Source organism: Dermacentor albipictus, chromosome 9 (assembly GCF_038994185.2).
Source record: "Dermacentor albipictus isolate Rhodes 1998 colony chromosome 9, USDA_Dalb.pri_finalv2, whole genome shotgun sequence".
Classification (NCBI taxonomy): domain Eukaryota; kingdom Metazoa; phylum Arthropoda; class Arachnida; order Ixodida; family Ixodidae; genus Dermacentor; species Dermacentor albipictus.
The window spans coordinates 102454347-102480721 of record NC_091829.1 but is presented as its reverse complement, the minus strand read 5'-3'; the positions used below and the strand labels follow the sequence as shown (position 1 = coordinate 102480721).

The following is a 26375-nucleotide window of genomic DNA, read 5'->3' as shown; positions in this document are numbered from 1 at the left end:
TAGCGCGTCGGGCTTGGCAATGGCCGGCGTCCTTTCGGTGTTCGCCAGCCAGAGCTTGGGCCCGGAGCTCCGGCATGGCTTCAATGCTGGCTGTGCCCGCATTGAACGCCCTTACGACGTTCGCCAATTGCAGGCTGTGAGAAGAAGAACTTTAATGATGATCGTGTGCCCATTCGTGAGCGTGCAGCTACCTTAGGCCAGGAACTTGGCAAGCCCCTACTCCCGCGCCCTGGACACCATCTTCTTGGTCCTGCCACGTCTACCACGGCCACCATCTCCCTCCGAACCCTCTCACGCCCCCTCCCACCAGCTTCTTTTCTTTTTCTCACTAATTCGGGCACGTGCGCCTGGCGCCGATACGCTCACTATTCCTCACATGTCACCGCCTTCCTCTTCCCTTTATTCACTCCGCGCACATCGTGACAATGGCGCGCACGAGAGACCGCGGCGGATTAACACTTGGACTTGTCGGTGACTTCTTGGAAGGCATCATGTTACTCACCCGTGGATCCCGTACTCATACACACGGTCACTTCGCCCGTGTATATATCTGTTCGGTAGCCTCCTCATCGCTATAGTTAACAGCAACGGTGAGATCAGCGACCCCAGAGGGATTCCTATCTGCGATATATGGATCGTTTCAGTACCGAGCCTATGGTCTCCGTGTCGACCTGCCAAGTCGGGGACGTAGTCGTACATCCTTCGGCCGCAGTTATAAGTCCTTCATCCCACGAAGCATCGCTTAGTGGGAGACAGTATCGAACGCCAGCTTGGCACTTTTGTGAGAAGCGGTGAGGCCGTCAATGACTTCTTTCAGCTCAAGTAGAACGTCCTGCGTCAAAAGCTGAAGCCAAAAGCCTAACATATTGTTCAGTAGTTTTTGCCTTCTTCCACGTAAGAAAGCCATTAGTGGACCATGTGGTCGAAGATTATCCCCGCATACCACATCAAGTAGGTGAGGCGTAGCTTCTGTAGCTTAGTGGGCTTGCCGGATATAGCAATCAGCGTCACATCCGGGATATTTCACTGGTCGATATACTGCCGCTCTTGCAACTCTCGTTCATGTAATTTAGTAGGATCGCCATTGATCCGCTGTCCAGGTTAAGGGAGGTCTTGTCACTTTTGTCCAGTCTAGGTGTTATTTAGTTCGTGAGGTTTCTTATGCCTGTCACGATATCTGCTTTGGCGAAAAGTTAGCCTGGAGGTATTCCTCCGTCACGATGTCGAGCAGTTCTTCAGTGCCCGGGAAGTTGCGCACGAGTCTTTTTATGTGTTACCCGGTGGCGGTCTTTAACTGCATCTTGGGAAGGAGGGTCTCTAAGATGGCACAAGTCTTTCGCTTGCTTAGGGTTGCCTGTTTTGGGTCGCACGGTTGATTCGATTCCGTCGTCCCAGTGTTTCGTGACCCGTCGCGATGGCTTAGCGGCTACCGTGTTCCACGGGTAAGCACGAGATCTTGGAATCAAATCCCGGCCGCGTCGGGCGCATTTCCATGGCAGCGAAATGCAAAAGCACCCGTCTTCCGTGCATTGGGGGTGCGTTAAAGATCCCCTGGTGGTAAGAACTAATCCGGAGTCCCCCGCTACGGAATGCCTCATAATGAAATTGTGGTTTTGGCAAGTAAAACACGAGAGTTAGATTCAGGTTCCAGTTCTGCGGCAGACTCTTCCGCCGTCCGCGAGACTGTGGCAACGCGGATCTTGAGTTTGCGATTTATATTCTGCTTCTTCCATATCTTCAAGATTCCTCAGCTGGTCTCTAACAGGTGGAGTAAGTGTGCGTTTACAGCAGGAATGTCCGTAGTGAGCTGAATGGTCTTTGCGCGCTTGGTAAATGCCAGTAAATCCATCACATTCTTAGTCTACCCTCCAATTTCCTCAAGATTTCTGTTGTGTTCGTCTTTCTAGAAAATGGGCCAGTCCGAAATTCTGGCCTGACCTGCTCTCACGGGGCTCTTGTGATGCGCTAAATTGGTTTGGATATTATGATGGTCCTTTCCCACAATCTCCTCCAGCCTCGATTACTTAACTTGCCTTAGGTTAGCGGAAAATGTGAGGTCTGGTATCGTGTCTCTGGAGACGCTGCTGCCCATTCCAATTAATATTTGAGGATTGTTCCACACCATCAACCTATGGTCCTGTGCCGCGTTGTGCACGTGTGGGCCATTCATGTTCGTCACTCTGCATCCAAAAATCATGCGTGGCTGTTAATATTGCTAACCAGCAAAGTCTCCGTTGTCAAACCTTAAGGACGCATGAAAATTTCTTGGAGAATATGTGTGGTATACTTTCTTTCCAGCTAATTCTCCCAGCTGTAGCGCCTAAAACTCGGAGTATTTAATGTGCCTAGGTGCGCAAACTTGCGCTATCCAGCTCACGCTTGTGTTCCACGCATTTATTGCACGTAAAATAACCCCAGGGGTCGCGTTGAAAGGATCCTGAGAAGATTTTGACGATCTTGTAAAAACGTAGAGTCGCTAGGGTAGGTCTACCTGATAATTAATTGACGCATCTAAGTGCTCCACGCAAAGCGTGTATTTTCTTATAAGGTTTTAAAATGTACATCGCTAAGGATCGCAGGTCGCCACTGGGCTGAGTTTTCAGCCGCCTATGACCAGGTGACACGAGGTGACCATATGGCGCCAGTAGGGCCAGCTATGCCATTGGCTGCCCAGGGCACATCATCGATAATTTTTCCAACTTAATGGTGAACAAATATTGCTCGTAATAGTTGCAATGCTAGTCAATTTGTTTCTATAGAAAAGAAACCAACGGAAAGAGAATGCACAAGGACAATTTATCACTGCACTCAATACTTCCGGTACATAGCAATTGTCGTCTGCTTGTGCTACAACGTGCTCCATGTTGACGAGAGCTCCGCGTTCAGTGTCGGTTTTGAGCGTTCTTTTCACAAGCACCATGGCTCGCCCATGTTAGGTTGTAGGCTGCAAACGTAGGGAGTGACAATATGTCAAGCTGCAACATTCAATTCATCGTGCCCCTCTGCAAGCCAGCAGACGAGCGGAGTGGTTGCAGAGCAACGGGCTGTCGGTACCCGATCGGCGCCAGGATTTTCGCGCTTGCGGCCGTCACTTCACTCCGACAGATTACTATATACAGGAATGCACCCAGGGGGGCCCTCCCCGCCCACGCCACCACTCCTCACACACATTCCTAAAGCGCCAACAAGTCAATCTATTCGGCGGTCAACATTTTGCTACTTTTACAGCGAAAGCTGTGTATACCTCCCGTAGTTTTTTCGGCGTCCGTCAACAGAAAAAATCATGTGGGCCGATCCTGGTGATAGTCCAAGCTCTATGCCACATACACCTGTGGGCTCGGGAACCTGTAACGCGTCCTTCGTGATCTTCGGGATGGCCCGCGTATGGGGAGTGCTTAACGCCTGCTTCACCTCCGGCGGGGGTCGGCCCGGTGTTGCACTATTTTCGGAATCGGCCCACGCATGGGGAGTGCTTAACGCCTGTTTCACCTTTGCCGCGGGTCGGCTCAGCATCGCGCTACTGTCGGGGTCGGCCCACATATGCGGAGTGCCTAACGCCTGCTTCACCTCCACCGGGGGTCCGCCTGGTGTTGCATCTTCGGGCCGACTTCCGGCAGAGGTGAAGCACCTTGCTTTTCGCTTGACACCTTTGACTGTCGTCAGTTTTCGTTGTCATTGTGTCTTCACAGAGTGGTATGGTAGCCAATTTTTTCACTCCTTTTGGATGGCGGTAGTTATCGCTATCTTCTGGGGTTTGAAGGCCAGTTTTCTCGTCGATACGGTGCCCGCACGATTAACTCGAGATGAGTTCAGTTGTCACCATGTATTCAACGATCACGCGATTCGCTGCTGCTTTGTTAGTTCAATCTTCTTCGTTTAGACTGATCCAGGGACCAGGGATTCGGTTCGCAGTGAGCGGGTCTGTATGCTCGTGGAACGAGTCGCGACCGGAGAAAACGCCAATTGCGTTTAGCTTTTCCTTTTGCTTCATTGTTTCCACGAGTGACGGCTCGCCGCGATGCTGGAAGATCCGCGGAACTTTATACTCATTATATGGTTTAGATAAGGTGGAAAATTAGATAATGCGATACAGCGCCCATCATCAGATCCTGCAATAATCGTTAAACCCATAAGCAGTATGAATGTCACCCGTTACCTCGCCTGGCTTTGACCTAATTGCACAGCACGTTTCGTGCAAAATTGACAATTGGAAACAAGAATCACAAGGAGTTGAAAAATTAGGCGATCTGCTAAGGAAGACACTGAAGGCAACTGCTAAACAGGAAGGAAAAACGAAAATTAACAAACTTAACCGTTGTTTCTGAAAATATTTGTCGATCAACATCTCCTTATTTCAATGGGAAGTAGAGTAAACGCCGCCGGGAGTGGAGAATAATTTCACATGTTTTGAATGACGCTTCTACAGTTACCTGACCTTCCGCGGCTGGCGCAGTATGTCTAGAACTGCGGCGTCCTGCGCTCTACGCGGTTGTACGGGACTGCTGACCACGCATCAGTACGCACTTCCCAAATAATAACGCGATTCGGTTTTGCCACTTGGTAGAGCTCTAAACGAGGGATCCAGAAGAACTGTGATTGTTCCACAAATATATATTTTTGTATATTTCTTCCACAGCTAATTAAAAAGGCTCTACTAGAAATCTTTATTTTACACTACGTGTCTTTATGGTTAATGGGTGGGCGTTATTCACAGTTGTCAACTAAAAGTACCTCCTCCCCCCTCCTGATTTGCATGGAAAGTTGCCTTGGGTTGCCCCTCCCCCCCGATAAGAAATCCTCGGTACGCGCCTGACTATATAACACGATAGTGTTTCGCGTGCCCGTTACCCGGGCAAACGCGAGCGTAAGCGAACTGGGCTTGGGTGTTTCACGGGAAGAACGGACTCGCAAACGTGAACCAACACAGAACTAATATTGAAGTAACGAAGTGCATTGTACTTTGCTGCTGGCGTAAATTTTTGGCAGGAACGCAATTGAGAACACGTTGTCTTTCTAAATGCTATGTAATGCTGATAACGCGCATGCCGTTATCAGCATGAGGAAGTATATCACGAAGAGTTGCGGACAAGACAGATGACGCTTATTGTTGTGGGGCAAGATACGAATCAAAGGGTGTAAACTTTTCTTAGAGTGTGGCGAGAAACTCTAGGGTTGGAGAGGCTTCGCGCGCTGATTCCGAGACAACCGGAAGTAGACGGCACTACATCCCGTCATGACGCAGAGCCAGCGAAGCAGAGCTCAGCCCCGGTCACTTGGCGAATGAGTTGAGGAGAAAATGCATTGCTATGAAGGAGGGTAGCTTGTAATAGTCCGCAGTTCACTTAACATTAGACGCTTAACGCAAATTGCGGTGCGAATCATTTACGGTAGCTCCATTTCGCGCGTCTACAAAATTCGTCCCAACAGTTTCAGGAGCCCATTATAGAACCCCTATGTACGTTAAGGAACCCCAGGCTCCCGCTACAGCGTGCCTCATAATCAAGTAGTGGTTTAGGCAAGTAAAATTCCGGAATTCATTTTAAGTTTACAAGGCACAAACCGGAGCAAAATAAAACGCGGAGGACTTTTTCCGGCTCAAGTGGGCCGCACGACGCAAGCACAAAATCGCGAAGTTTGGTAGCCGCGGACATGCCCATAGACCCCTATTTGGGACCGATTGAAGCCGCGAAATTGCAAGGTTTTACAGTTGGTCTGCTCTAGGGAATATCTGAGGCACACAAACCTGCTTATAAAACAACGAATATCCAACAGCTTCACGAATGTTGCAATGGACTGAGTAGTCGAGCACTTGCACTGCAATTTATATTACATACGGTCCTCGCCAGAGCACGCGAACAATAGCGCAATACGTTATTTCGATCTTACAATGTGAAATACTGCGCACTTTCGTCACTCACCTTTTCATTCATTGGCCTCTGTGGATAGCGTTTACTGTGTTGCTTTAAGTGTGCCTGCTCTATTATATACTGGTACTTCATGGCTGTACCTGAAAGTAGAAGACAGTTCCTAATTACGAACAGACTTGATTATAGAATCATCTTTTACTCCGCCTACAGCCGACTTGTATGTCATCCAAAAAATTATTGGCGTTTTGCCAGTAGTCCTGCTTTTGTAGGAGTAAAGAAGTAGAAGTCGCAGTATCAACCAAAAGGCGGAGCATCGATTGCGATAGCAAATTAGTAGACAGCTATACGAAACAAGAACATTTAACAGCCGTGATGACTCGTAAACGTTCGAATACTAATTAAATTAACAAGCATGGTGTCCCGCGCGCACAAGCAAATATGAACCGACCTCACTCAATTACCGCAGAAACTCACTCTCAAAACGCTGCAGTGAAGAAGTGAGGCCGCAGCAGCGACCATATTGGCCTTCGTGCTACCTTTCGCTTCAACGCAAACTAAACCGCGTAAACACAGCGCACGGCATACTTTGTCCCCGTCGCAGTTTGCTTTCAAGATAGGACCTGCGCGGCCAAGCAATATAAAACCCCTTAAACTTCGTAAAGTAGCCACACTCTCCTCCTTCGCCTTCACTCCTCGTTTCTCTTCTCTTTCACGCTCCCTCCTCGACCATGGCGCCGCCTTACCTGCTCGAGCGTAGAAACGGCGCCAACATGTTCTGCTCGCCACTCCGTGGACGCTTCTCGAGCAAAAGTGGCGCTGATGCACGGCACGAGGACCCACGTGATGCTATTAGGCCAATAGGGACGTCGCGTCAGCCTCGACCAGAGCGCGCGAGGGGGAGGCGGCATTCTTCAAAGCGTGCCCATGAAATAAAGAACCGACTTTAAGGAAAACTGTACCTTCCGCAGTGATTCGAAAATAAGCAGCGGCAGCGCATGGAACTTCCTTAGGTATGCCGCCAGATGGCGCTCCTTAACGCGGAAGCGGAAGTCTTTTTTTTTTAACAAAATTCAATAGGACCGCTTTTGACCGCTTTTGGCTATGCTTGCCCTGCCGGCTATGCGGCATGCCTCAGTGCCTTGGCTGCCGCACAACTGGTGCGTTCTAATTACCAGGAAACCAAATAGCCTCTACTGACGCCCATACAAACAAGCCACAAGTGAGGGAACAGAACGTGCAACTTTATTTGCAGAATGCGAGCAGTGTGCATCCTCGTGCACTAGCAGAAATAAAATTTCCATGTCGAGATACGCTGGAATCATTGAAGCGAGCTCGTAAACGGCTCACCATCATCGTCGCACATGGCGGTCTGGTAACGAGCGCCAACCAGCGTCGCAAGTAGATTAGACAGTGTCCCACCTGTTTGCAGCGGCAGTCGCCGTTAAAGATGAGCAACTTGCATTGCGATGCTATCGGGTGATGCAGGCATCTGCTGCCGCAGCCAACACAGCGACATGGACTACCCGGCATTTTAGCGTTAACTCCTTTCCAACCTGCACGATTCTTTTCTTTCGGGGGCCGCTAATGTGTGGCTCACACTTGGTGTCCCACGTTGTCTCAATGTGGACAAGCCGCTTTCGTAGGCATTGCCTTCATCAGCCACTTTTGCGGGCCTTTCCACCCATGTGGCTATAAACTTCACACACGTCGGACCATGTGCGCAGTAAACAGCGGTGAACCATATCTAACACTGAACCGTATCATCTGGCTGCACATGCTACTGCAGCCTGAAAAATACGTTAAAACCTTATAGTGTCTATATTATGCTAGATGCCTTCGGAATTGTGAAGCCTGCCGCATGTGAGTGTTCAGCTATTTTAAGGGGTACAGGCAGTCACAGCGTCCCATCATTAAAGCTGCTTGCTATGCTGAAGGAAAGCAACTACAAGGAGCAGCCGCTCAAGTTGCCTGCCCTGAACTGCCGAAGTAGTGCCGGCGTGACACGAGGTGCCCATTTGCACCGCTTCCGCTTGAGTTCATTCAATGGCCGAGGGTCCGTCAGGACGAACTTTCCGAACCAATAAACACGCGTACGTGTGACGCCAGAAAAAAATGCACCCCTATTTGAAGATGTCGTCTGGAAAATGAGAGCGCCCGGTGCTGAACTTTCAGAGCTAATTCAGCCTTTTTCGAGGATGGTGCAAAGTCTTTATGAGATTCTGTATGTGCTGCGTTGGACCGACTTCTGTGGGCAGTCCCCTCCACTACCCGAAGCGTCGGGTTCCGCACAGGTTTCGAGTAATTGACGGATGGATGGATGGATGGATGGATGGATGGATGGATGGATGGATGGATGGATGGACGGACGGACGGACGGACGGACGGACGGACGGACGGACGGACGGACGGACGGACGGACGGACGGACGGACGGATGGATGGACGGACGGACGGACGGACGGACGGACGGACGGACGGACGGACGGACGGATGGATGGATGGATGGATGAATGGATGGATGGACGGACGGACGGACGGACGGACGGACGGACGGACGGACGGACGGACGGACGGACGGACGGACGGGCGGATGGATGTTACGAGCGTACCCTTTGGAACGGGGTGGTGCGGTGCGCCATCAAGCTCTTGCTATTATACTGCCTAATGTCCTACCTAGGTTAAACAAGAAAAACGAAAAAAATCCTATAACTCCCACAGCCAAATTTTCTTATCCCCTATTGCAAACTTTGCTTTGTAGGCCTCCGCATTTTGTCGTTTCCCTACTTTTCTTGCACCAGTCCTTTAACCGCCCCTTACAAATCCCTATTGCGGACATGATTACTTTTCCACTGCTCTCGCTGAACCGAAAGGCTTCAAGGAGGCCAGTGGTGCCTAAATCGACCGCTGGGCAGATGTCTTCACATTCTAATAAAACATGCTCCACAGTTTCCCTAGCTTTACCGCAGCAAGCACATGCTTCTTCTCCCTTCTTATATCTCGCTTTTTTTTATTGAAATGAATATTAGGAGAGGTTGGCGCCTTTATGGTGGCACCGGCTACTCCTTGTCATTTGGCAAAGAAAACAAATTTGCGTAAAAAGGGAGAATAGCGACACGAAATATGGCACTCAGTAGAACACTGGATCAATAAAAAATACACAGTCCAACAGTACATGAGTCGCAATGTTCTGTGCATTAGTTCAGTCCACGTACGCATATATACAGTCAGATATTTTGAACAGCCAAAACACACAACACATGTAATGCACTGCAAGTACAGAACAGAATTATACATATTGCGTAAAAGTTGCGATCACCACATGAACCAATTATGAACCACTATCAACGTCTGTGTTACTCATTTAGCGTATTCGGATCATCTGATACCTAATATTTTCACAAAATGTTGGTGTCCTCTAAAAACTTTTTTAGAGCAAGAAGCGCTCTTTTTTTAAGGCTGGCAGTTGGCCATAGGCCAAGTATGTTTTTTAGAGTGAATGGTCTTCTGTCTAATATCAACAAATTTGCTTGCAGTACCCTTCTTTGTGGATCGTATTTTGTGCACTCGAGGAGAAGATGATGCACATCTTCGTCTGGGTGGCCGCAAAACCACTGTGGACTAGAGACACGTTTTATCCTGCACAAGAAGCGTTCTGTGAATGCAGTGCCAAGACGCAGGCGGTGTACCAATGTTTTAAATTTTCTGTTGTCTCTTAGATTTTCCGGCATTGATAAGTTTACACATGGGTCTATAAAGTATACCTCAGAGTTTTTAGTTTGCTGATCAAACCAGGTAGCTTTCCTGAGGCGACAAGAAATCTGTCTCAGGAGCAGACGGACTTCACTACGCAATAGAGGAAGATTGGTTGCCTCCGCGTTATTGTGCACCCGATTCGCAGCTGCGTCCGCTGCAGTATTACCACGAATATTGCAGTGCCCAGATATCAGCTGGAATGCAATTACGTGGTTCATTGCGCTTGCTTTTGTAAGTTTTTTGAGTGTCTCATACAATAGCAAAGTGTTCAAAGAATGTTTCTTATTGTTCTGTATTAATGTGAGAGCGGCTTGCGAATCGCTAAAGATAACCCATTTTTGCGAATGTTTTTCTGATGTTATGAAACGCAAAGCACACAGGATTGCAAACAGTTCTTCCACGGTGGAAGATGTCTCTCGGGACAATTTAAATGTTTGCGCTAGTGCTAAATGTGGAATGACGAATGCTGAAGTCGAGGTATTTTTATGACACGAACCATCTGTATAAACGTTGATGTACTGGGGATATAAGGAGTAAATTTGGAAGAGTGCCACTTGTTGTGCGGCTACTATGAACATGTCTCTTTTAGATATAATCCCGTCAACCAATAATTCTATTTTAGGGCACGTTAACATCCAGGGAGGGTAACAAACACCCACTTTGCATAATTCAAATCTTGGTAATAATGCTTTATGTTCTCGAACAACATCGTGAATTTTGCTTTTGTTTCTTTCGGTAAGCGCGAGGTTTATTAGATGCTTCTCGTGTTGGGTTAAGATGCGATAAATATGTCAGCATGTTTCAGCCGTTCGTATTACTGGAAATGGTGGGTGACGAGCTTCAGCAAAAACTAAAGAACTGGAGGTAGCCTGCGGAACCCCAAGACACATTCGCAGCCCTCTTGCCAGTAAACGTTGAAGACATTCCTCAGAAGTTTGCAATAAACCATGGAGAATAGGTGCCGAGTAAGCAATTTTTTGTTTTATGAGTGCGTTATGAACTTGTAGTAGCGAAGAGACTCATCCCCCCCCCCCCCACGTTGTACCTGCGAGTCGCTGAAGTACGTTAATTACTGCATTGGTCTGCTTTTCAATTGCGCGGATGTGTGAAGCCCATGTTAGCTGGCGGTCAAGAATAACTCCAAGAAATTTATGTTCTCTCACAAACATCAAAGTTTGCCCATTAAGCGTAAGTTGAAAATTATTCAGCTGTCGTCTAGTGAAAGGAAGTACGGCTGTCTTTGCGTACGAAAGACTCCTGCCTCTTTTTTTTAAAAGGTGTCGATACTATCAAGACCCTCTTGCAGCGTTGTTTGAATGTCTTGTATATGCGATCCAGAGGCCCATATGCAGATGTCATCTGGGTACAGCGAATACTGTAGACCAGACGGGAGTTTTAGTAGCAAGGCTGCCATGACGCAGTTGAATAAAAACGGACTGAGAACACTGCCCTGCAGAACGCCCTGTGTGATGCTTGATAATTACTCGCTCTTTCGATTGTTTCCATAAATATTTTTCTGTCTTTCAAGAAATTTGATACCCATCGCCGTGCTCGACCGTGTAGGCCAAGCTCTAACATACCAGCAAGGATGTGTACGTGATTTACAGTGTCGAATGCTCTTTGAATGTCTAAAGATACTGCTACTGTCACATTTCCGCAACTTCGTTCATGTTCGACGCATGTGGCAATGTCTAATACTGAATCCATTGTACACCGATTTTTTCGAAAACCACTTATGTAATTGGAAAACACATTTGTGTGTTCACACCACCACAGCAGTTGACGGTCTGTCATCTTCTCCATTAGTTTGGAAAAACAGCTTGTGACACTGACGGGTCGGTAGGAGTCAAGACAAAGGGGAGTCTTTCCTGGTTTTAGTACTGGAATTACCCGGGCTACTTTCCTTGAGTCTGGCAGAGCCTCTCTTATCCAGATGTCATTAAATATCTCCAAAAGAGCCATTCTTCCTACAGGAACTAGGTTCTTTAACATCATATTCGCGACACCATCTGGGCTTGCGGTTGTCTTTGTACGGCATGACTAAAAAGCACATTTCAATTCATTTAGACCAAACTCACAGTCAATTTGAGGATGTTGTGACATAAAGCACGCACGAAGTTTCTGTTCTGCTAGTGTTATCGAACTTGTAAATTGTAGGCAAGTAAACGGAATTCCTGGTCTGGATATAAGTTGACAGAATTCGTAAGCAACAGATGTTTCCGGAGTGCTTCGAGCTACGGCAAGGGCTCGGAAGGGATGGCTCTGGGTAACTGGACCACTAAAAGATCGGACAACTGACCATATTCTGGGAACTGGAGTAAACGGAGATAACGACGCGAAGTATTCTCGCCACCTTCTCGTGCCTAATTTTTGTGAGCGTCTGCGCGAAGTTGGCCGAACTTTCTGTGCCATCTTGTAGTCATCCAGCTTTCCACTGCGGCGGTAAGCCCGTTCTGCGCGTCTTCTAATTGCTCTTAGACATTCATATTCCCCGTCGACTGCAGCGCATTCATTTGGAACAATGACTTGCTTTGTGAAGATCTTGTAAGACTCACACAATATGTTTGCAAAACCTTGAAAGCTCGGATTTTCGCCCTATCAGTTACTTAAGTGGTGACGAAAACTTTGCCAATTAGTATATTTTGAGTAGCGCCGGGTCCCCTCACTCCGTATGAGGCGATGTTTTATCAGGATTGGAAAATGATCCCTACCGTGGGTTTCTGTGTCCGTTGACTATTCAACGCCATCAAGAATGTCTTGTGAGCAGAGCGTAACATCTATACAGCTTGAGCAACGAAACCCCCGCAAGAACGTTGGAGAGCTGTCATTTAACACGATAAGATTACTTTTTTCTGCGGCAGACTCTGATGCTTCCACCGGAATCGTTATATTCACTGCCCCAGATGACGTTATCTGCGTTGAAGTCCCCGCAAACCAGCACATGTGAGTTTGCGATACCAAACACATTCACCAAGCTGTCTACTGATATTTTGCTAGCACATTGTAGATAAAGACTGATCACTGTGACGCTTGTATTTCTAAAGGATATCTTGCATGCTATGAACTCCGGTATATTTAAATCACTCGACTGTATTAAATAGGACGGCAGGTCCTTTCTCACGCATAACATCGCTCTGCTACTTCCAGTAATGCGCGATTATTTATATATAACATAATTTCAAAGACGAAAGTCATCTCTTATGCCTGCCTCCTGTATACATGAAACAGGAAAGTTATGTTGAGCTAGTAGTTTGCGAAAATCAGCTGACTTATTTCGAAGGCTATTAGCATTCCACTGAAATACGAAAACATTGTTGTAGGGATTGTTCGTTGTAAGCCTGCCATGGAGCTGTTGGTGGTTGTGGAAGCACCAACGATTCCATAGAAAGTAGTGCTTTTACCTCTGGAAGGTTGTTTGCGTGTGGAATGGCACTGAGAATTGCACGAAGAGCTGTGAATAGCATGGGCAGGATCATCTGTGCTACGGGTAAAGACGCGTAATCATCAAACGACGCTGAAGCTTCATGCGTGCTCGAAGCAGGTTACTGAAGAGTTCACTGAGATGGTCGCTGCGATGACTGGTGTGGTTGAGGCGAATGCTGAGGTACTTGCTCAGATGTTAGATGAGGTTGCTGTGTCAATGGCTGAGGGCGTTGCCGAGAATGTCGGCGAATTTCACTCGAAGCCTGGGCAAGGTGAGTAGCATTCTCTGAAGGTGGATCATGCTGCTCGCTGTCAGAACATTGCCGACCTGAGTGCTTTAAAGCTGCAGAATAGCTCATATGGACCCCTTGCTCTATTTCTTTGTTAGGAGTTGGAGGCGCACATCTTAAAGCATCAAGGTTGGGTGGGGGCGCATTACGAGGAGGCAGCCTTCCGTACTTTAACTCATGTCTGCGTAACCTTGAAGCAGCTCTGCTCTGAGGGCACCCGGAGTAGGAAGCTGTATGGTTTCCGCCACAGTTGGCACACTTTGGCTGACACACAGACTTGCACTCTGAATGGTTGTGGTCTTCTGAGCATATCTTGCAGCGACGCTGACGGCGGCAGCTCTTCGATAGATGTCCAAATCTCTGGCAGTTGCAGCATCTTAGAGCAGGGCCATGATATTCTTCTACGGAGTAACTAGTGAAACCTAAATGCACTCGTTGCGGCATTGGTTTGTCGTCTCTGAAATGGAGGATGACGGTTCTCAGAGGGCGTGATTCTACCGCTCCGTCTTCTTGGCGATTGTAGCGCGCCTGACGGCGGGTAGATGTCAGTCCAAAATCCTTCAGGAAGTCAACATGTTGTTCTTCCGTATACTCAACTGATTGGCGTATCTCGCCAACATTCTTGGTATAAGACGCCGGAATGAATGGCTTGACTTCCAACCCAGCCACTTCGCTCATCGACAGTAGATGTCTTGCAGATGACACTGGAGTAAAGTTGACAGAGAAACTTCTATCTCTATTCACGCGGAAATACTGCACTTTTTCTTTTGCCGCAGAGACAATTTCCCACGCAGCGCGGTTTGGATTCACTTACCAGAAGTTGCGTCCTTCCTGTGAGGATTGAAAAACAACTGGAATTCCCTCAGGCCGCTTCTTTTTGTGCGTTACCAAGGAGAACGGTATTTCATCGCAGTCTATGTCTTCATCTTCACTTAGATAATAGGTAGATGTTTTGTCGTCGTCAACCAGTGGTTTCTTGGCTTCAGTTTCGCTCGTCTCAGCCATATTCACTGAAGGTGCGCTGGGAGGTACGGCAGCGTTGAAAACTAGCGTCGCCGGCTTGATGCCATTGGGGGCTTGTTGTGGCACTTCCGAGTGCGGCGCCGATTCTGTGGCACTCATGCGCCTAGGAACGCGCTGTCGGACATATGGCTCGTGTCGGTGTTCTTTGCTGCCTACCACCGTGGTAGGCGTAGATGCGCTGCGGAGCGCAGTCAAACCACTCGATATTGTGCGTGATCTTTAGCACACAGGAATCCCACGGGATGTATGTTCTCCCTAGACAACAGTGAAGTCTCAACACAGCACTGATTCTTCGAAGAAAACAGAAAACCGAAGTTATCATAAATTGTTTCTTTCCCGATTTCGTTTGTTCCTCTTAAGTACTTCCTCATAGCAAGTTTCTTTTCCATTGCCGCCACCCATGAGATTATTTCAGCATCTCTGACTTTACGCTTGACGTTTTTTTTTTTTTTGCTGTGTAGCCCACCCTACAGGCCGCATACTTGCTGGTAACCTTCCTAGTTCTTTTCCTCCACTGTGAATCAATGTTTTTCCTGTACAGATGCATCAACACTCTCCCAGCTCGTTTACTTTCTTCCATATTCCTCAGTCGTTATTCATGCTAAATTTTACTACGAGCTACGGTTTGCAAAACAGTGAGCGCCACCTGGCGCGTAAGAGGCGAAGCTGCAGCGCTCTGCGTGCGAGATTACGTGGTTAGAAAGCGAGTTTGGTTTCTCGGCTTCTGCCTGGCTTATGCCGCGGCAACCGCCCGTATTCACTGCGATAAAAATAACGGAACACGCCTTCCGTCCGTTCCGGTTGTCGTACATGACATGGACCTACGACTTTTCGAAGCGTACCATTCACACTTAACGCGTGTGGAAGTATACGCTTTCTAAAACTACCGCTATTCGCCAGACTCAAAGCCATGCACTGAAGAAAGATTACATTAATGATATCGTATATTCGGAGGCTGCTGGTTCCAACACGGGACTGATGCGAGCGACGTGCACTTCTTCAACAAAGAGCGGAGTACACGTGACGTCAAAGCACACTGCCGATGTATCGCCGAGTGTCCACACTTGGTTTCGCAGACTGGCCGCGCGCAGCGATCAGCGTGTAAGGCGGCTTGCTTTATTTGCTCTTTGCGGCCGACGGAGTATAGAGAAAACCAACTCTATGTTATCCAGTGAAGAGGAATGCCCGGCGCTGCCGCCACATCGCCAGTCGTCCGGGAGGCGCGAGCTCGAGATTGCCTGAGCTGCTCTGGTTGATACACGCTGCACGCTGCTCTCTTGTACTGTATTCATATTAGATTCTGGTGGAGGCACTGCGGTTTTCCCCCAACCTCGAATTACGCACCCGAACTCTGGCATCCGTCATGCCTGACGACCCCAGCCCAACATCCCCACCGGTTACTCCTGCCGTCCTATGTGCCGGTGCCCAGTGTCAGCGGGATCCTGATATCTTCAGCGGCACCGATGAGAAAGACGTTGAAGATAGGCTGGAATCGTATGAATGCGCCAGCAACACCAACAAATGGGACGATCCCCTCAAGCTCCGCAACACGACCTTCTATTTATCGGCGTCGCCAAGCAGTGGGCGTCTCCAACCACGAAGCCTATCTCCGCACGTGGGCTAGCTTCAAAACCAGCATCGCAGAATTTCGGGCCGCCCTGGCGTGTGCAAACTTCGCGCTGAACAACGCCTACGAAGCCGATCCCAGCAAACTGATGAAACGTTCACCAGCTACATAGAGCGCATCGCCGACCTCTGCCGGCGTGTCAGCCCGACGATGGCGGAGGCGGACAAGGTACGTCACATCATGAAGGGCATTTCCGACGGTGCCTTTCATATGCTGCTGTCCAAAAACCCAGGTACTGTTTCTAAGGGCACTGAGCGTTGCCAGAGTTTCGACGAGCTCCCCACTCAGCGTCTTCTCACGCGCTGCCGCCCTGCGTGCGACGAAACCCTCGTGAGCCTGACCGCGGCTCCTGAGATGGACTCCCTTCTTTGCCAGATAAAAGAATTGATCTGTGCTGAGGTCGCTCGTGAGTTTTCGCTGTTGTCCTAAGCCACGCCCCCATCTTTGCCTTTGCCGGCCAACCTTCGCCAGGTCATCCACGAGCAAGCTTGCGTAGCTCTCCCTTCTGCCCGCGAGAATCCGCCGGTGCCGACTACCGTCGCTTTTACCAAGGTGACTGCAACTCTCAGCTATGCCGAGGCTCTCGCGCTGCCACATCGTCCGACCTTTGCACCATCCCCATCAGTCGTGCCACTGCGTCCAGTTCCTCACTTCTTTCAGCCGCGGTACCGACACAGCAGTGGACAATGGCGCACTCCTGACAACCGCCCAACATGTTTTGCGTGTGGCCTACCTGGCCACGCTGCACGATCTCGTCGTCGCGCGCGACATCCTACCGCCGTAGCTTCGACACCGAACCATACGTTCCCCCGTACCCGCCATTCTCCGCGTCTCAGAATCCTGGCCAAATGTCTTCCTGCTGAGACCATTGCCCCCTTGTTGACCGCCATTCGCCATCGCCTCGACGCCGCTTGCTTTCGCCGATGCGTCGTCGTCCTTTACGCCAGAACGGGAAAACTAATCGTCGCAGTTCCCGATGCAAGAACTGCGTCACCCACGACCATAGTAAGACCTCTCCCTTCTCTGAATAATGTTATCAATGTATATGTGGACGGCGTCGCTGTACTCGCCCTCATTGACTTTGGTGACGCAGTTTCAGTTATTAGCGCAAAACTTTGCTGTTCACTCAGAAAAGTTACGACGCCACTGTCAAATGCGTCCCTTCGTACTGCCAGCGCGCATACCGCATCACGCCTGCTGCTGCGTGTACTGCTCGCGTTGCGATCAACAGCCTCCTCTACATCGTCGAATTTTTGGTGCTGTGTTCTTGTTCCCATGATCTTAATTTGGGTTAGGGCTTCCTTTCCAATAATAAGGCCGTCATCGACTGTTCTCGTGCTAAAGTGGAATTTCAAACGCTCTGTCATGCCCCACTCCTTGACGCTCGGGAACCTGAAAAAAAGTATTTGTTGCCGAAGACGTTATAATTCCACCGCACTCATAGGCCCTTGTTACAGTGTCATGCAACATTGTTGCTGATGCCAGCGCACTTTTTACGGCATTTGCAATTTTCGCTCGCCGGAAACGTTCCCCGCTGCCTTTCGCTCGTTTGGACGTTCATGCCGGCGTCAGCAAACTGCTCGTCGCCAACCGATTGTCCTGTTTTCTCACTTTGCTTCGTGGGGAGTGCGTTAGCCGTGCCCCGTGTGTCGACCCTGCTGCCATCATTGACATGCCAACTGGTTCCATCGCCAATCATGAGGTCACCGGAGTGATCTGTAACCCCACGCAGCAGCCGACTTCGTCCGATGTTTTACATAGCGCCATCACCGACACGCTGACTGTTTCTCAACGGGCCCAGCTTCTACGTCTTCTTGACAAGTTCCATTCGTCTTTCGACTGCCAGCAGGTTCTCTTGGGCCGCACATTAACTGTTTGTCATCGCACCGACATGGGTAGCAGTGCGCCACTGTGATCAAGCCCATATCGCGTATCCGCGACAGAGCGCCATGTTATCGACGACCAAGTAGCTGATATGTTCAAGCGCTGCGTCATTCAGGCTTCGGATAGCCCCTGGGCATCTCCCGTTGTTCCTGTTAAGAATAAGGATGAATCCATTCGATTCTGTGTCGATTACCGTCGTCTTAACAAAACTCGTAGAGATGTTTACCTTCTTCCGAGAATTAACAAAGCCCTTGACTGTCTCCAAGGCACGAAGTTCTTCGCTTCTGTCGACTTACGCAGCGGCTATCGGTAAGTCCCCAGGGCACCCGAAGACCAACCCAAAACGGCCTTTGTAACACCAGATGGCCTATATGAATATCGTGTCATGCCTTTCGGGCTATGCAACGCCCCCACAATATCTGAGCGTATGATGGACAACCTTTTGCGTGATCTCCAGTGGAAAACGTGCCTGTGCTCCTTAGATGATGTGACTATTTTTTCGTCTGATTTTCCCATCCATATCTCTAGGCTGTAGGAAGTGTTACAGTGCCTAACTGCCGCCGGCCTTCCGCTCAATCTGAAGAAATGTCATTTTGGCGCAAGTCTGCTCACCATCCTTGGCCACAGGCACGTACCCAAGGGGAGGCCCGGGGGGGACGGGCCCCTCCCGAAATTAAGACGCATACCCCCCCCCCCCCCTTCCCCTCCCACACCACCACTTCTCACACACATTCCTAAAACGCCGCCAAATCAATGTTGAGACTTGACAGCTATTCGGCGGTGAACATTTTGTTGCCTTTTTCACTCCTTTTGGATGGGGGTAGTTATCGGCGTCTTCTGGGATGTGAAGGCCAGTTTCCTCATCCATTCGGCGCCCGCGTGATTAACTCCAGATGCATGCAGCTGTCACCGTCTATTCAACGGCCACGCGCATCGTTGTTGCTTCGTTAGCTCAACCTTCTGCGTCTAGACTGATCCAGGGACCAGGAAATGGATTCAGTTCGTGGTCAGCTGGTCTGTATTCACATGGAACGAGTTGCGGCCAGAGAAAATGCCAAATGTGTTTAACTTTTCTTTTTCTTTCATTGTTTCCTCGAGTGACGGCTCGCCGCGACGCTGACAGATCCACGGAACCACATACCGCTGTTAAAAGACATGATCTTTTGCCGCAAGTTAAACACACACAAACGGAAGACACATAAAGAAAGCACTCGTGGCACTTCCAACTAGGCCAACAAGCAACTACAACTAGGACACAACTAGGCCAACAAGCACCAACTAGGCCATGAAGCAGTTCTGTTGCAACATATCCACGTGATATGGGTTAGATAAGGTGGGAAATAAAAGAATGCGAGACAGCGTCCATCATGAAACCTTGCAATAACCCTTAAACTGATGGGCTATATGACTGTCACCCGTTAACTCGTCTAGTTCTTCCCTAATTGTACAGCACTTTCCGTGCAAAATTGGCAACTGGAAACAAGAGTGTCAAGGAGTTGAGAAATTAGGCGATCTACTAAGAGAGGGGGCCGAGACAACAGCCAAAAAGAAAGGAAAAGCGAAAATTAACAAATTTAGCCATTGTTTATCAAAATATTTATGGATTAACATCTCTTTATCTCTTTAAAAAAGAAACACAGAAAACGCCGCCGTATGTGGAAGACGATTCCGTGTGTTTTGAATGACGCTTCTAAAGTTATCATTAGAGCCACCTAACGTAGCCACTTCTCTGCTGTGCTTATGTAGGTGTTCTAAAGTGAAAGCTGCACTGGCCGCGAACTTGCGGTTTCGCCGTGGCCGTGCTCCGAGGAGGCACATGACGTCCCACAGCGTTCCTCGTCACCGAGCATTCCTCGTCGTTGCGTTCGCCTCCGCTCACTTCGCCAGTGCTTCGCATACCTGATAACATGTCGGAAGATTGAAAAGGAGAGCTCGCGTGCGCCGCAGCCACAGCTGAGGCGGCAGTATGGACGGCGAAAATTCTGATAAGCAGGAGGAGGCCTGGAATCGACATCGGAATGAGATGAAGAGGAAACGAATCGTGCAGGAAGCAGACGAACAGCGTGCCAAACGACTGGCTAAACGCCGCAACATAGCTAGAACCCCGGACGAACCTGGACTTGAAATCAAGATTAACCAAAGCTAACCATGCTATGCCTTAGCGTTCGCTACGTATGTCCTGGCTTTGCCGAGCGAAGCCACTGCCAATTTTTTCTAACCTTACGCGGTGGGCGCAGTACGTCTGGAGTCGCACTTCCTGCGCCACACTCGGTTGTACCTGACTGGCGGCCACGCATCGTTACGCAACTTCCCAAATAACAATACTAGTCGGTTGTGGAACTTGTTAGAACAGTAAACGAGGGATGCAAAAGAACTGCGATTGTTCCGCAAATATATATTTCTGTATACTTCTCCCACAGCTCATTAAAAAAAACACTGCTATAGTCGGAGAAAACTTAAGTCTGCAGTGAAGCTCCGCCCACGCCCTCATCCCCGCCAGCCACTGTTCCTGCGCAAGGCTACAAATAATTCGTACCTCAAACTTTTTCTCTTACCCAACTGAGGTGGTATCTACATAAATAAAATTATTAGCACGTAATTTTATACATTTCCCTCACCTATAATATTAGAATGGCGAATGCATAATTCTTTATCGAACTCAAATAACATGCTTGCTTCGCTACAACTATTTGTTGTGAAGTTTCACTTCAGCTGGCAGTGAAGTTTTATGAGTAAAACGGATGCAGCAGTGAAATACTGCACCGCAGACTTTTGAAGACTCCATAAATTTTGTCCATGCCTGTTGCACAATTCACTGCTTCTGCCAATGAAAAGACTCTTCAAGAACAGCAGACGCCCTGGAGGTATCAAGTACGACGCCATTTTGAAGAGGCCGCACGACGACGATTTTGTTTGCTTCTGTGACATGGCTGTTGGAGTAACCTAACTCCGCGCGGTCCGTGTGCTTTTGTTGCCAACTGCTGTATTTTTAAGTTCTTTTCTACTAAACTAATCTTTATTTTACACTGTTGATTCTTTACTTGTTCAAGGCAGTGTTCTTTCGGCGCTTCTTTCCTGCGCGAGTCCATTTGACGTGGTTCTTTGTTTGCCAAGTAAAGGAGAGGTGTGTCGCACAGGCGTGCGTGTAAAATACACCTTATTTCATTTCGCTCTCGTGAGTTTTCGCGTTTTTTATGGCGAATGGTGGGCGTTATCCACATTTGTGATATTAAGGGAACACCCCCCCCCCCTCATTTGCATAGAAAAGTTACCTTAGGTTGCCCCCCACCCCGAAAAAAAAATCCTGGGTGCGTGCCTGCTTGGCCATGTAGTATCTAAACACGGTATTCTTCCTGACGCCGCCAAGCTCCGTGCAGTTGCTAATTTTCCCAAAGCTTCCTTCGTAAGAGAACTTCGCAGCTTCCTTGGCCTGTGTTCTTACTTTAGCCGCTTAATTCGGAATTTTGCATCCATCACCGCTCCCTTGAATCAGCTTCTACGGAGCGACTTGAACGATTACGCCTGGTCGTCCGCTTGTCACGATGCCTTCCAAGAGTTGCGTCATCTACTGACCTCGCCGCCTATACTGCATCACTTCAACCCGACAGCTCCGACCGACGCCAGCGGTATTGGACTTGGCGCTGTGCTCGCGCAGCGAAAATCTGGATTCGACGAGTACGTCGCTGCATACGCAAGCCGCACCCTCACCGAACCCGAGAAGAATAATTCCGTTACGGAGAAGGAATGTTTGGCCATAATCTTACCACTTCGTAAATTTCTACCCAACCTCTATGGCAGCCCCTTCTTCGTGATAACAGACCACCATGCACTTTGTTGGCTGTCCACGTTGAAGGATTCCTCAGGTCGATTAGCTCGCAGGGCTTTGCGATTGCAAGATATCGACGCGTGCGTTGTATACAGGTGTGCCGCCGCCACACTGATGCCGACGCGCTTTACCGTTCGCTCGTGTCAGCAGAAAGCGATGCCGGCCTCTCTGCCGTTGACCAAGTACTTTCGTTCCCAACAGGCTGCGACATGGCTTCAGAGCAACGCAAGGATGCCTGGATTAGTGCTCTTATCCGCTACCTTTCGAACCAATCGACTGTTCCTTCATCTTCTCGAGCTTTGCGCCGCCAAGCATCTCACTTCGAAATTCGGGATGGACTTCTCTATCGTCGGAATTACGTCTCTGACATCCGCAAGTGGTTGCTGGTCTTACCTCGACATCTTCGTGGTGAAATATGTTCTTCCTTCCATTCTGACCCGCAGTGTGCACATGCGGGTATCTTCAAGACGTACCCCGCCTTCGATCCAGGTTTTATTGGCGTCGCATGTACACCTTTGTGTGCAAGTACATTCGGTCGTGTCCTCAGTGCAAACGCCACTAGGTTCCTGCTCAGCATGTCTATGGTCCACTCCAGCCAATCCCGTGGCCTGCCAGGCCCTTCAATCGCATTGGCATTGACCTGTATGCACCCCTCCCGAAAACCGCTAGATAGTCGTCGCCATCGACCATTTGGCGCGATACGCAGAAACAGCCGCTCTGCCTGCTCCCACCGCTCGTGATATAGGATCCCTCCTCCTGAAAAAAACTTTATTCTCCGCCACGGTGCACCTCGCGAACTTCTGAGTGATAGAGAACGTGTGTCTTCCTCTCCGAAGTCGTAAACGCGCTCCTTACTGAATGTCGTATCGTCCATCGCACCACCACCGCCTACCAGTATCAAACTAACGGTCTGACGGAAAGATTTAACCGCACCCTAGGCGACATGCTCTCCGAATACGTCGCCTCTGCCCACACTGATTGGGACCTCATTTTGCCATTCATCACGTTCGCCTACAACACTGCGCTACAGGCGACCACAAACTTCTCCCCTATCTTCCTATTGTATGGCCGCGATCCTCGGCTACCCTCGACACCATGCTTCCGTACAGACCCGACTAATCCGAATCTACGCCCATCTCTGATGCTGCTCGCCGCGCAGAGGAATGCCGCCAGCTCGCCCGTTCCTTTACAGCTGTCGACCAATGGCAAGAAAAATATCGACGTGACGATGATCACCCGCATTATCACTTTCTTCCGGACTCCCTTGTGCGGCTTTGGCTTCCCGCCGTTTCTGCTGGACTATCATCCAAGCGTGTCTCCAAATATCAAGGACCCTACCGTGTTGTAGCGCAGACATCGCCTGTGCACTATATTGTCGAGCCTGTCACTCCACCTACGGACCAACGCTGTCGTGGTCGGGAAACCGTCCACGTACAACGCCTGAAAGCGCATTATGACCCCATGATTCTATGTTAACCCTTAGTCGCCAGGATGGCTCCTTTTCCTATAGGGGGCGAATTGTAGTGAAGAGGAATGTCCGGCGCAGCAGCCACATCGCCAGTCGTCCGGGAGGCGCGAGCTCCAGATTTCCTGAGCTGCTCTGGTTGAGACACGCTTCCTGCCCCTCTCTTGTGCTGTATTCATATTCATAATTCATGGTGCTGCTTTTCTCGCCACTTGTCTGGTTCTACGCAAGTGTTCCCGCGATTTAATCCTTGGGATGGAGTTTCTCCAGGAATATGGTGCCATTATTGACCACCGCGGGCGCTGCATCGCTTTCTCGACACAAAGGGCAACACAGACCGACGCCATTGGACACAGATCCGCACTTCGCGTTTCGGACGAGAGCATAACGAAACCGCCGCGTGTGCGTGTTATGGTTCCGGTCAAGTCCTACGAACTACAAGACGCTGAAGCCATACTCGAAGGCAACATTTATGTTTTGCTGGCATAAGGCATTTGTGTAGCGCGAAGCCTTGTTGACCTTCATGAAAGCCAGACAACGATCCTCGTTACCAACTTTACCTTTGAGCATCGGCACATTTTTCGTGGAACTGCCATCGCCTACGCCGAACAATCAACTGACATCGTCGAGTGCTTTTCTTCTGAGGTGGACACAGACGACGGCTCGCTCAGAGACATCGATGTAAACTCCGAGCTTACGGACGACCAAAGAGCGCACTGCTGGAACTCTTGAACGAATTCCGCGCGTGCTTCGCTCGGGCTACTAAGGTGGGCCAAACGCCAATCACGAAGCACCGAATAACAACATCCGCCGACGCACGTCCATTCAAACAACAGCCTTATTGTGTCTCGCCAAAATAACGTGAGGTAATTCAAGCCCAAGTCAAAAAGATGCCAGATGATGGCGTCATTCAGCCTTCGCACAGTCCGTGGTCCTCCCCGGTCGTTCTAGTCAAGAAAAAAGACGGTACGCTTCGTTTCTGTGTTGATTATCGACGCCTCAACGATGTTACCAAGAAGGACGTGTACCCACTACCACGTATCGATGACTCTTTAGACAGGTTGCGGCAAGCTAAGTATTTTTCGTCTCTCGATCTAAAGAGCTGTTACTGGCAAATCGAGGTCGATGAAAAAGACCGCGAAAAAACTGCTTTCGTCACTCCAGATGGCCTTTACGGATTCAGAGTACTTCCTTTCGGTCTCTCTTCGGCACCAGCAAGATTCCAGCGAATGATGGACACAGTTCTCGCTGGTCTGAAGTGGCAAAGCTGCCTCGTCTACCTTGACGACGTGGTTGTTTTTTCGGCGACATTTGACGACCACCTGAAACGACTGCGGCAAGCTCTCGAAGCCATCCGATCGGCTAACCTCGCCCTTAAGCCTCAGAAGTGTCATTTCGGCTACAAGGAGCTGATGTTTCTTGGACACGTGGTCAGCGCGGAAGGCGTTAGCCCCGATCCCACGAAAATTGCCGCTGTAGGCTCGTTTCCAACACCGACCGACAAGAAGGGTGTCCGACGCTTCCTGGGCCTTTGCGCATACTACCCGCGTTTCATCGAAAATTTTTCAAAGATGGCGGAGCCGCTGACTCGCCCCACGCGGGACGATGTATCGTTCGTCTGGTCCTCAGAGCAAGAGACTGCTTTCACCGAGCTTCTACAGCGTCTGCTGTCAGCACCAGTTTTGGCCCACTTTGACGAGGAGGCGGACACGGAAGTTCATACAGACGCCAGTAACGTTGGTCTTGGTGCGGTGCTTGTACAACGGCAGGAAGGTATTGAAAGAGTGATCGCCTACGCAAGTCGCACACTATCGCGTGCAGAGACCAACTACCCCACCACGGAGAAAGAGTGTCTTGCCGTCGTATGGGCGCTGGCCAAATTTCGACCTTACCTTTACAGCCTCCCATTCAAAGTTGTAACTGATCATGACTCGTTGTGATGGCTTGCAAATCTCCGGGACCCTTCCGGACGATTGGTACGGTGGAGTCTACGTTTACAGTACGACGTGACCATCGTGTACAAGTCGGGCCGCATACACGAAGATGCTGACGCACTCTCGCGCGCCCCTATCGACACTACCAACCACGACATTGAGGACGACGGCGCTTTCCTAGGGGCCGTAAGCATTACTGATTTGTCCACACGGCAGCGCGCATACGACGCACTACGGCCTATATTCGAACATTAGGAAGGACGAAATCCATCAATACCCCGGCATATAGCTCGAGAATTGTTGTCTTTTTGTTTACGACATGGCATCTTATACAAGAAGAACTCCGTTGCCACCAACAAGACCTACCGTTTGGTCGTTCCAGCATACCTCCGTGCCGAAGTTTTGTTCGCCTGTCATTACGAGCCTCCTTATGGCCATTTCGGCTTTACACGAACGCTTGATAGAGTGTGCATATCCTACTACTGGCCGAGACTTGCCGAGTGTGTTAAGCGGTACGTCCAAGCCTGCCGTGAATGCCAGCGCCGAAAGTCGCCAGCTGTGAAGCCTGCGGGATCGCTGAATATGATTGATCCACCTGGAAAACCTTTCGACCAGGTCCGCATGGATCTTCTGGGCCCGTTTCCACTGTCATCTTCTGGCAACAGGTGGATAATCGTCGCCACAGACTATTCAATGCCATATGCTGAGACAAAGGCGCTGCCTCAAGGCACAGCTTCCGAGGTTGCCCAGTTTTTCATACAGAGCATCGTCCTACGGCATGGCGCCCCATCGCACGTCATCACAGACCCAGGCAAAGCCTTTACAGCACAGCTCATTGAAGACGTTTTCAAACTCAGCTGCACGACCCATCGAAGGACAGCTGCCTATCATCCGCAGACAAACGGCTTGACCGAACGACTGAACAAAACGATGACTGACATGCTGTCTATGTACGTAGACGTACAGCACAAGACGTGGGATGAGATACTCCCTTGCGTAAAGTTTGCCTATAATACTGCTACGCAAGAAACAACACGCTTCACGCCGTTACTTCGTTTACGGCCGTGAGGTGCAGACTATGTTAGAAGCAATGCTGCCGTGCGACAACATCGATCATCTCGACCTCGCCCAAGATGCCGAACTTTTCGTGTAATGCGCGGAAGAAGCCCGTCAGCTTGCCCGAGTGCACATAAAGCAGCAACAGAGCATCGATGCGCACCTTTACAATCTCCGCCATCGACATGTCGAGTTCCAACCTGGTGATCAAGTTTTTGTCTGGACTCC

At 49.5% G+C, this 26375-nt stretch overlaps 1 protein-coding gene across 6 annotated transcripts in view; it reads right to left on the bottom strand.

Annotated features, from left to right (window-relative positions):
• LOC139049594 (phospholipid-transporting ATPase ABCA3-like) overlaps nt 1-26375 on the bottom strand; it is a 259493-nt gene that overhangs the window by 206147 nt on the left and 26971 nt on the right. For all 6 annotated transcript variants that reach the window (XM_070525163.1, XM_070525161.1, XM_070525159.1 and 3 more), the window contains one exon: nt 5919-6007. The gene's annotated coding sequence lies outside the window, so the exon portion shown is untranslated. The remainder of the gene's footprint in view (nt 1-5918; nt 6008-26375) is intronic.